The sequence below is a fragment of the Octodon degus genome, unplaced genomic scaffold, assembly GCF_000260255.1.
Source record: "Octodon degus isolate 3935 unplaced genomic scaffold, OctDeg1.0 scaffold00041, whole genome shotgun sequence".
NCBI classification, from domain to species: domain Eukaryota; kingdom Metazoa; phylum Chordata; class Mammalia; order Rodentia; family Octodontidae; genus Octodon; species Octodon degus.
Genome location: NW_004524617.1, coordinates 4,853,241 through 4,865,742, shown reverse-complemented (window position 1 = coordinate 4,865,742; position 12,502 = coordinate 4,853,241). Strand labels below are relative to the sequence as shown.

Here is a 12,502-nt window from a genome sequence, read left to right as displayed (position 1 = left end):
TCTCTCTCTCTCTCTCTCTCTCTCTCTCTCTCTCTCTCTCTCTCTCTCAAACTCAAAGACATACCTGGTAACCTTCAATGATTGAAAAATGCAGATATAATAACATATTACATTCCTTGCTTGATTGTTCCATTTTTCTTTTCTTTAACTGAGCATCTCCTCTTTGGATGTTTTTATGCTTACAGAAATGATGCTAAGATGAAAAAGATTCTTCCTCTCCTCTTACATGTTTTAAGTCTAGCAGGAAATACTGATGACTATACCCTAATACAGAATAATTAAAAATAAAGTCAGGATGTAGGAGGAGGATATAGAGGAGAGCAGTTGACTGTAAATTCCCTGAGGTAAATCACTGTGATTTGAGCACCACAGTTCCTTCTTGGGTAAGGAATTTTAGTAAGAATGCAACAATTGCAACAGCCCTTTCCAGCGCACTTGTGGCCAATGAATAAACAAGTTTTTATACAACTAAAAGTGTTACTGAACTTCAGGAGGCAGGTTCACATCTTGATAAAATATGCTCAGAAGTCACTTCTCTGGCACTTTCTGTCCTTAGCTGAGAGACCCTGTATCTGTTTTGTCAGTTATGTTGTCTTTTCTATCATGTGGGAAAGCACTCAGTAAGAATAGATGTTGCTACTGAAACAAATGAAAATGGAGTTGCTCTGTTGGGGCCACCTGCAAAGAAGGGGAATTACTGGTCTCATCACAAGTTCCAAACACTTTGAGGAGAATTCTGGTGGATCTTGTACCCTCATATTAAATAACATGGTCTGTACTCTAGAAGGGTTTGGTGGAATTTGATTTTGTTTGTCCTTGAGCCCTGCCTATTCTTTGACTTCTTTATAACCAGAAACTTTCTGAGATGTGTGCAGTCTCTTCTGATATGAAAAAATCATGCTCACAATTGCTGTTCATTAAAGACACAACATTTGCTACATTCAAAGTTATTTTCTATATACTATTTGTGCCCCAACAGTCCTTGAAGATACGATTTAGCCGACTCACTTAAATGATGGAAAATACATTGCTGGTAGATGGTAGTGCTAGGACCACTCCATGGGCTGAAATTGTATTAGACTGTATAGGTTTACTCCATCTCTCCTCAGGCCTCAGTTCTTCTCAGGACTCCAAAATATTGCTACTGATGAAATGCACCCTGTGTCCAAAGCACTAAAAACAGACCTGAAGAAAAAAATAGGAAAACAAAAGGCACTGGGAAATATCTGTAGGGCCCACAGTCCTGAAGTGCCCTCATCCCTAACACAGCATTTCTTGGAGAGCTGACTCTGCCCTCGTCTCAGCCTCTTTTTCCAGTTGCAACACTTTCCCACCATACAGGCACCTTGCTCTGATCATTTCCCAGTGAGCCTTCCTGTGCATAATGGGCCTGAATTGATGGCCAGTTCTTCACATCCTTCACCCCTGCTGGCTCCCAAGGAACAAACCACCTGGACACCACAGCCTTCTTTTTGCATGAATGGTTCCAAGTTCCAGAGGTCATCTCACTTATCATGGACCGTTTCTGACATCAACAGTCCCATGTATGTAATTGTTAACTTGGCATTGTTAGGAACGTGTTTCTCTTTCTGGGTGATTTTATTACACTGTCAAAGTATTTTCAGTCCACAGGTGTCCAAAGATTATTTGTCATAGAATGTATAACCCTAGGGTTAGAAAAGAATTTTTAAATAATCTTTATATTTGACCAGAGAATGTTAATTGAGTGATATTTTTGAGATTTACTGCTGAATATAATTACTTTTTAAAGCAAAAATGTGTACATGTGCCAAAATTAAACAAACTTCTTGCTGAGGGACTCAGATATTTTTCTCTATTTGCTCTTATGATTACTCAAAATAAAATAATGAATTTGTGGGCAAATGTGTGTTCATTCCTTACATGCAAGACATTGCAAGCAGGAAATTTATTGAAGCTAGGGGTGTAAAAATTATAAATTTTCATAAATGTTGCTAAGACTTCATTGCAAATTCTATATAATAAAAATTGTTAGGGAAAGTTAAAGCATAAGGATATGCTACATCCTCCTGTGCATGCTGCATTATTAGTCTTCTAAGTTTTGTTGAAAATTTTGTAAGATATATTATTTTTGCTTATCTTATTTCACATTTTCTTTTTTCTTTTTTTTTAATTTCATATTTTCTTGTTTCTTACTAGTTTGAGTAAAAACTGCGTGCAATACTTCAGCCATAAAAAGTGAAATTTGGGCAGTGACATCTTCAGTATTGAAATTTCTCTATACATGCCTTGGTATTCCATAATATCAATTCAACTGTTCCTTTTACTTTGAGAGTTCAGGATTTTGTCATAATGAACATGTGCTAGGAAACAGTTCCAGACCAGGCTTCTAAAATTAGTGAGTAACATCTGGAGGAATGGAGGGTGATACCAATTTTCATTGTCCATAAAAGAGACACATAGTGAGTGAACCCACACAGCTGGTACAACTAAGAATTAGCTTTCTGGGTGTAGAGTCAGCATTAGGAATGAAGAAATCAAGAATAAAGAGAGTAGAAGTTGTTATAGTTTGTGCCTAGATGTCTCCCCAAAGCTTCATACAGTCAAAGGATGGGCTTCTAGAGTTTGATTGATTGACGGTTCAATGCTGGGATTATGGGTGTGGGCGATAAACTCACCTTGGGGAGGGTAGCCTGCATACAACATAACTGAGGGAATGAGGCTTGCTCTCTGCTGCTCCTCTCTTTGCTCTTGCTGATTTTGCTGTTTTCCACTTTCTTGAACTGTTGCCTTCTGCCATGTGCCATTCTGTATTGGACTGAAACCTCTTCAAACTGTGAGCTAAATAAACCTTTTCTTTCTTAATTTTGGGAATCAGGTATTTGTGTCAGAAATTAGAGAAAGTAACTAAGATAGAGTTTGGGACCAAGAGTGGGGTCATTGCAGTGACTACTTAAGCCTTTGGGAATGGCTTGTAAGCTTTTAGAAAGGATTTTTTTTCACAAATAGGACTTTATTTTTTTTCTTTTATTTTTATTGAGAAACAATTATCAATGAGACAGTTTTAAAACTGATTAATGGGATAGTTTCAATAATTAATACATTGTACATTGTTATCTTCTTAGTGGTTATCCATAGTACAAGAAGCAGACAGAATATCCTGTCCAAACACTATTAATACAAATCTTTCTTCTCATTGAATTAAGCGAAAGTAGCTGTGCATCTATCCTAACTATTCTGCATATACAGATACAAAATGGTCTTTCCTTTGTATCCCTTTTTTTTTAGTCCTGTCAGAAATGGGTATTCCATTGGCATCTAAATACTATAGGTACATGAATTCAGCAAAACAATCCAACACAGTCCAGCAGTCCACAATAGTAGTGGGTTATCCACAGAAGTTGTTGACTTGAGCCTTTCACAGCTCAGCATATTAATATGGCTTTACTTTACATACCTCATTTTTATACTTTTCTGCTGGATGGCTAAGACCAAGAAAAAGGAAGACCTGTATAACAAGGAATGTAACTTTTGTATCTGATAAAGTCAGTCAAGTACCCTCAGGATTTATCCTCTAACCCTGTACAGCAGTTTGCAGATCCTTTGTCAGTGTCAGCCATGTGGATGAGTCATGGCCATTGCTTGACCAATTTTCTCTCTGTGAAAGCCTGAGAGAATGTTTTCTCTCCAGGTGACTCTCCTTAGGCACACTCCACATCATCGATCACATTGCTCTGTGCCCCCATAATCTCCTTGATCAGAAAATTTGGGAAACTGCTGAGTTACATGATGTTACTGTATAGGTTCTTCTATGTCCTGAGTCTTCACTGACCTTGAAATGCTATGGTCAAAATGTTGGCTGTCCTTGCAGCCCTTCTATTTCTCTAATTTTTGGTCTGCAAACTTAGGTTGTTAACCCTCCAGAAGAGAAGTTTATTATTACCCTACATCTTATGCAGTTGAGTTTAACTTCACTATCTGTGTGAATATCAAACATCTTAGGCATAACATGGAACAGGTATTTTCCATCAAGTATTCATATGTTAAACTTTAAGTCCCTACAGAATATGGAGATAAAAAATTTCAAAATGAGAAAGGTTTAGAGATGTCATCTGAAAGAATAGCGCTAGACTAGGCATAGTGGCTGATGCTTGTAATCCTAGCACTTGGGAGGCTGAAAGCAGGAGGATCACTACAAATCTGATCTACATAGTGAGACCCTGTAGACCCTGTACTAAATACATAAAAATAAAAATATAAAAGATGAAAGAATAGCAATGAAATGCCTTAAGCTTTTCTTTTGGGAGATTCTGGTCAGATCTTCAAAAACCAGAATGCTGATAGAAATTTTGCTGGTAAAGACAAGGCTTGGGGGATTTCTCCTGGGAAAGACAACATTGGCTGTGGGATTCCAGACAATACATGCTTTCACTTGGCAAAACATTTGTCTACATTTTGCACATGTCCAGAGATTTTGACTGCGATTAAGAGTGGAAAACTAATTAATCCAGCAGAATAAATTTTGAAACAGTTGAGTGCTGAGGTGGTAGTGTGGCTTATGTTGAGGGCTTTTACCTAGACTTATGTTGTGAATCAAGAGCAAAGAGCCCAGCAGGATGATTTAAAATGTTGTCCGTTTGGCCAGAAAAAAAATCTCCGGTAGAACTGTGGACTGCAAAGATAGAGCTCAGTAGATCTCAATTGCTAACAACAGGAGAATATAAAAATGGCCTTAGGGCATCACAAGAAGCAGCAAGTCTCCACTCATTGCAGCTTCAAATCTGCAAATATGAAAGACTTTGTTTTGAGGAGAAAGCCACAGAGCACCATGTTCTAGAATTTCAGCAACTGGGTCAGGTTCCAAAGTGGTGGTGGCTACACCAGGTTCCAAAACAGCAGCAGCATAGAAAATGTGTTCCTCAGAATCAGGTTCACAGAGCTCAGTGATCCAGGTACTCAGTTCATATAGCCAAGATAGAAAAAAAACCTGGCTTCTGCTCCAGCTGGCAGTGGACCTTGTCATCGTCTATGCAGTGCTGGTTTTGAGTGCAAACAGAATGCAAGAGTTCAAGGTGGAAAAGGCATCCACTCAGCTTTCAGAGCAAAGCCTGGAGGCCAAGTAGTGTGCCCCTGAGAAGGCTGTATGTGAAGGTATTCATGAGAAGGCAAAGGAGCAGTGGAGACTTCACAATTTTGGAAAAACAAGAAATATGGATTATCTAAGGAAATCTGCAACAACTGACTAGAGTGGGTTTAAGAAAGAAGCTCTGGGAGTTACAACCACCAGAAGTGCCATAGAGGTGGAGCCACAAAGCCTTTTGGAGGGTCACAACTTGCCACACATTGCTTCAGGTGTTCCATATTCAACTATGGAATATAATGTTTTCCCTACTGGATATTGAACTTGCATTGGTCCCATTCCTTTGTATCTGCCTGTTTGTGCCTTTTAGAATAGTAATGTTTATCTTGTGTCATTGAATGTTGCAAGTGTTTAACTTTTTATCTGTACAGGGGTTCACATATAGGAGTTTGCTTTATAACTTGGAGGAGACATGGGACTTGGAATTTTCACCAGTGCTGAAACAATAAGGACTTTGCCAACTCTTACAGATGGACTAAAATACCTTTTGCATAAAGGGTTGTGCATGAGTCTTTGGGGATCCAGGAGTAGAATGGTACAGTTTGTGTCAGTTGTCCCCTCAAACCCTCATCCAGTCATGGAGCAGATTTTTACAGTTGTTGATTGATTTATGGTCCAGTGCTGGGATTATGGGTATGAGTGCTGCACCCACCCTGGAGCAGGTAGCCTGTATACAATACAGCAGAGGGAAAGAGGCTTGGTCTCTGATGTTCCCCTTTTGCTCTTACTGCTTTTGCTATTTTCTGCTATCAAGAACTATGGCCCTCTTTCATATGCCACTCTTCCTTTGAGCCAGCCAAGTACTGATTGAAATTTCTACAAACTATGGGCTACATAAAACTTTCCTTCCTTAATTTTTTCCATCAGGTATTTTGTCACAGCAATGAGAGAAAAGTAACTGAGATAAGAACCATGTGGAAAACCACAAAGATTATATAAGTATAGCTTGGGAAAGATCTGAATAATTACTATCATCTTGAATTATAGGGGGATTTGAGTAGGAAGACCTATTCAGTGAAACACACTGAGGCAAGCCAGACAGCCATCCTTCCTTAGAATTTTCCCTTCCTCTTCTCTGGGAAAACATAAATGGGTCACTTAGGTCAACTAGTTATATTACTGATGGACTCTGAAAGAATCCTGCATCCTAAAAGAATGCAGGTCTTTACTACACAAAAGTGCAGTGCGTGCTTGCCAGGTACTAGAGCTAGGAATCATCTTGCTGTCTCCTGGCGATTGAGACCTCTTCCCTGGAAGCAGTGGACTTTCTCCACAGAGCTTAGGACTATGACAGTGGCTGAAGTTATTCACAGATGCAAGATAGTTTTTTATTATTATTATGTTTTGTGGTACTGGGGATTGAACTCAGGACCCTGTGCTTGCCATGCAAGTGCTTATTCTACTGAGCTATCTCCCCAGCCCTGCAAGACAGTTTTAAATGATGACTTTTGAGGCTGGCCGGGAGAACCAGTGAGCTGTGAGAGGGAGTGCAAGCTGCAAGGATGGGAAAGCTGGACAAGAGAAAGAGTGGTGCTAGTTCCTTTAGTAATTCTATGGATAAAAATGCTGTGATTCAAAGGAAGTAAAAGATTTATACAATGAAAATTATAGGAATCTGAAAAAAGAGGTTAAAGAAGATTTCAGAAAATGGAAATACATCCCTTGGTCCTGGATAGGAAAAATCAACATTGTGAAAATGGCCACACTCTCAAAATTGTTATGCAGATACAATGCAATCACAATTAAAATACTGTTACTATACCTGATAGATATAGAGAAAACATTCCAAAAATTCATCTGGAACCAGAAGTGACCTAGAATAGCAAAAGCAATCCTGGGTAGCAAAGGAAAGGGAAGGGACATGAAAATTCCCTGACTTGAAATTATACTACAAAGCTACTGTGATAAAAATCAGCATGGTACTGAAAGAATAACAGACCTGAGGATCAATGGAACAGATTAGGAGATTAGAGCACAACTACAAGCACACTCAGCCACCTTATCTTTGACAAAGGACCCAAACATTTTCATTGCAAAAAAGATAGCTCTTTAATAAATAGTTCTGGAAAAACTGACTTTCCACATGTTGAAGGCTTAGAATAGACTCATACCTATCACCTTGCGCAAAGCTACAGTCAAAATGTATCAGACATTTAAATATTAAATCTGAAACACTAAATTTTCTGGAAGAGAAAGTAGGTAGAAAACTTAAGGACATTGGGGTAGGTAAAGAGTTCAAAGACAGAAATCAAACTGCATGAGAAATACTTCAAAGAATCAACAATTAGGATCTCATCTTTTTGAAAAGCTTCTGCACATCAAAGGAAATCACTAACAGAGTAAAAAAAAAAACCCGAGGAAGTGGGAAAGAATTATAGTAGACTATCCATCACACAAAGGACTCCTATATAGAACATATAAAGAATCAAAAAAATCTGCCGTCTAAAATTCAAAGACTCAGTCCAAAAATGGGCATCTGAGATGAATATACATTTCAGAAATGAAGAGAAACATATGGCAAATAAATATATGAAAAAGTGTTCAACATCATTGGTCATTCAAGTGATGCAAATTAAAATGATACTGAGATACCATCTTACTCCGGAAAGAATGGCTATCATCAAGAAATCAACCAATAACAAATACTGGAGAGGCTGTGGGGAAAAAGGAACCCTTCCCTACTGTTGGTGGGAGTGCAGGCTGGTAAAATCATTATGGAAATCAGTATGAAGAGTCTTAAAAAGCTAGATTGAAGGTTCCATTGAAGCCAGCTATTTCCCTCCTAGGTATTTTTGCAAAAGAACTGAAATCATCATACCACAGTCATATATGTGCTCCCATGTTTACAGCAGCACAATTTGTCATAGCTAAATCTTGGAAACAATCCAAATGTCCATCAACTAAGGAATGGATAAAAAAGTTATGATATTTTTACACAGTGGAGTATTACTCTGCTATAAAAAAGAGAAATTTGAGACTTTTATAGATAAATGAATGCAGCTAAAAACTATATTGGTAAGTGGAATAAATCAGATTCATTTGTGCAAATATCATATTATCTCACTAGTATGAGACCTTAAAAAAAGAATGAAAATCTACAAGGTACAACAGATACTATGAAAGGGAAATAAATTGTTCAATCAGAAGGAAAAACTGCAATGAGGAAAAGGACAAATGTAAGAAAGGAAAAAGATATTTGAGTATATATGCATAATAGTTTAGATAATTTTGTTGTCGATTTCTGATGATCCTTTGAAAGGAGAAGTTAATGTTTAATTGTTTTCTTTTTATTCTATTAAGATCATTCCTTGGGTAACAGAGATAATTAGGGAATATATGCATTGTGCCAAGAATCCTGCTTGACCAGGAAATGTAACTATGACTTTAATCTGAATTTAAAATATAGACAATGATCCTTTTGTAATGATAGGATTATAATTACAAAAAAAATTTGGATAGCATGTGTAAAAGATGGCCTTAACGTAAATCTGTCTATTGATACATAGATGGATTTCAATCTTAGTAAATAAAATACACTATGATGACTGAATTACTAACTTAAGTATTTCATCTTTCCCTGTATCTCTCTTTTTGTCATAGCCACTTCAGTAATAGATGGCGCTTTCCTATTTATTTTCTTTAGGCTTAGTGCTATGGCTTGGCTTTGGCCAGTTCGTATCTAAGCAACGGCTTGCAATGTGATTGTACATAGACTTCTACTTGAACTCTTGCCAATACTATCAGAAATCATTCCAAGTCATCTTTTGGCTTGAGTCAACCTCGTGTGTGAAGCAGAGCCAACCCAGCCACTCTACAGATAGTGAAAGCACAAAGGTGAATGTTAAGATGTTGAATTTTGTGGCTATCCATTAGGCAGCAAAATTTAGCTAATAAGTGCACTGAAGTCTAGCGATAATTACGAAAATTTGTATCATAGATTTTTTTTTTGTTTTCCAGAGGGTGCATATATAACTAAATGTGTTCTTAAATTTAACACAAAAACATTAAAAGCCATGGAACACTTCAATTATAGAGGTTATGAAATCAAATAGGGAAATAAAATATAATTCAAACAATAGTATTTTCTTGTCTAATAAAATGTGGAGAAGTTAAAGATGAAGCCAGTGACTACCACAGGCACATGCTATGGCTTGAGGAACTTAACCCTTCCATGACAAGGTTGAAGTTTAATTCCCATTCTGAGGTATTATCAGGGTAGACACTCTAATGTCTACTGAGCAACTATGGCCTTTAAAGGTGAGTATGTGATAGGTTAATAAGATTAGATCAAGTCTTCCGGAGGAAGTCTCCATGACTGCATTCTGGTGCTTATATAAGAAAATAGAGAGGATACACACACACAAACATGTATACCCCACGTCTCTGGGCATGTGGTTCCTTGTGCTGTCTCAGGCCACTATCAGCAAGAAGGACATCACCACATGTGGCCCCTGAAGTACTAATCAACATAAAACTCTTCATTTTATGAATTATCTGGACCATAATATTTCTTCTTCATCAGTAGAAAACAACTGAGATGCCTGTTAAAATTCTCAGTTTATAAGTCCCTAGAGTTAACTGTCCTTTATATAGTTCATGGAGCATGTATATTTCACATTGTCTTTTAAGACAAATGCAGTCCTTAAAAAATAGGATTCCAGAAGTAAGCACATATCTGTATCCAAGCTCTACTATTTCCTATCTGTGTGAGCTTTGGTAAATTAGTTAACTTTCCTATGTCTCTTTTTTCACCAATTGTATTGACACAATGATAGTCTCTAAATTTTTATCATACTGAGAATTAAATGTCAGTCGCTTGGAAGTTCTCATATGAATTCATAAGAATTATGTATACAATTGCTACTTTTCTATAAAAATATCTTGCTCAGTTTTCTTTGCATATTGAGGCATTAGTTAACCTTTAAGACAGTGTGTTGTGGTGGTGTATTCATACAAGTCCAGCATTCTGGAGGCTGAGGCAGCAGAACAAGTGTAACTTCATTATCACCTTGGGCTACATACATACTGAGTTCATAGAGCCTGTTTCAAAAATATATCCTCTAATAGAGAAAGAAAAGGGACCCAATAGAGAGCTTTAACATTTAAAATATAAATTATAGACATAATAACCACCTATAAATATCACATTCTTTCTGTGGTATGACAACAAAATATAAATAAATCAGTGAGTAGGACACAGGAGCAATAACAGGAAAGTTGGAAGTAGAACCTTAGAGGGAAGAAAGAGGGACAAGGAAGGAAGAGGACAGGCATTAAGGCTAAAAGGATTGGAAAGAAACAAGTTATTTTACAACATGCACCAATTCTCAAAAAAATATTGTCTGGGATCACAAATACGAGTTAATAAAAGATAAGACAAATATGAATTTTGAGCTAGGTAGCCTGTAAACACCATACGACTATATTCACTAGAAGTAATCGATAAAAATACTAATATGTAAAATATTCAGCCTTACTAAAAATTGTGTTATCTTTAATTCATATAAAATAGATAAAGTGGGGCTGGGGAGATGACTCAGTAGAATAAGCGCTTCGCTGGCGAGCGCAAGGGCCTGAGTTCAATCTCCAGTTCCACAAAAATATATATATATATAAATAAAAATAAAAAGAGAAGTAAAAATAAATAAAATAGACAAGGTGCCTTAGCAGACAGTTCGCTTTTTGTCAATAGGAAATAACTAAGCAATAAAAGAAGGGAAAACCGACTTACACCAGATCTTGGAGCAAGTTATAAGGACACAATGATAACCATAGATAACACTCAATGTATTACAATAAATCTTAGAAAATTCTGATTCCTTTTCATGAATAGTAAGGGAGAAGGATTACCATATTTTAAAAGCACTGCATAGTCCAAGCATTTTCATGTAGGACATTCAACGTTACTAAATACAGTAAGAGCCATGTTGGTTGTGCTCAGAGAAAATAAACTAAAAATAGGTTATTGAAAGAAAGGGAGGGACATACAACCTAGAACCAAAATTAATTGGAAATAAGAGTGTTGCAGACCAAAAAAAAAAACCAGTAGGCCTAGGAATTTATAAAAATGTGAAGCAGCCAACAACGCTGCCTGTGGGAACTCTGTCTGACCAGAGCAAAGGTCTCGCCATTCTGGGAAGTTTCCAGAAGAAAGGGTGAAACTCACATAAGGTGACCTATTCAAACTACCCACAATAGGGCCTGCCAAATAGCTCAGCAGATTACAGCAAGCAGGCGCAGGGGTCAGGGATTTGATCCCCAGGTCTGCCCTGGGAGCACGCTGAGACCTCAATGGAGACTGGGCATGGTGGCGCGCACCTATAATCCCAGCTCTTGAGAGGCTGTAAACAGGCAGATCACTACGAGTCCTATCTACTAGTGAGACCCTGAACAGCCCATAGACCATGCCTTAAATTACAATAAATAAATAAATAAATAAACTACCCACGATGGACTTGAGGTAGATATCCTCCTCACATTTCTTCCCTCTGCCAAACAGATGGCACAGCAGGGTGTGTGCAGATTTTGCCACAACACGCAGCGGTGAGTGATCAGGAAGCTGCTTGCTCCCTGATGGTCTGCCAGTATGTTCTCAGATTATGAAAGGATAAAAAGCAACCTCTTACTGAGTTGGAACTATCAGGGACACAATGAGTGTAAGTCCTCGAGGGACAAAAATGTCATTGGAACAGCCCAGGTACGGTTGTGCACTGTAGTGGGCAATTGCAACCTCTACAGACAGCAAGGAGAGGAACTACTATGGTGCCAAAAGTAGTGAGCCTGACCACAGCACTCCTGGCCTCACCCTGCTTACAGTAGCACAAGAGAGGAGGGAGACTAGCCAGTGAGAGTGAAAGACAGGAGACTGCGAACGGGTCAGGAGAGGCCGGATAAATGCCAGTCTTGATCCAGCCTTGGGCTGTCCTTGTGTAAGGGTTGAAAACCCATAGCGACTACTTGAGTGACAGCCACAGAGAATTAGAGGTTAAGGAGATTAAGAAAGCAGATTGCAGAGAGACATCTAGAGAGTTGCTGGCTGAAGACTGAGGAACCAGCCCCCACAGCTGGAGGCCAAGAGCCGCCTGCAAGTCTGTAGAGTTGAAAGAGCAGTTTGTGTCCACAGACCTAACTGGAGGATGTCTCAAAAACACAAAAATTAAAAAAAAAAAAAGATGTGGTATTTTTTACCCAATGGAGTATTACTCAGCTATAAAAAAGATAAGTGAGGCTTTTGTAGGTAAGTGGAAACAACTAGAAACCAAATTCATAACTGAAATAAATTAGACCCCCATGTGTAAACATTGTATCATCTCACTAGTGTAAGAATCTAAACGGTAAATAAGATCTGAAAGGTACAACAGATACTGTGAGAGGGAGAAAATC

The 12,502-nt window shown here is 38.0% G+C and overlaps 1 protein-coding gene across 1 annotated transcript in view; it reads left to right on the top strand.

Annotated features, from left to right (window-relative positions):
- The window catches only part of LOC101588346 (melanoma-associated antigen B6-like), a 50,709-nt gene that overhangs the window by 4,376 nt on the left and 33,831 nt on the right, over positions 1-12,502 (top strand). The gene's annotated exons all lie outside the window — the stretch shown is intronic.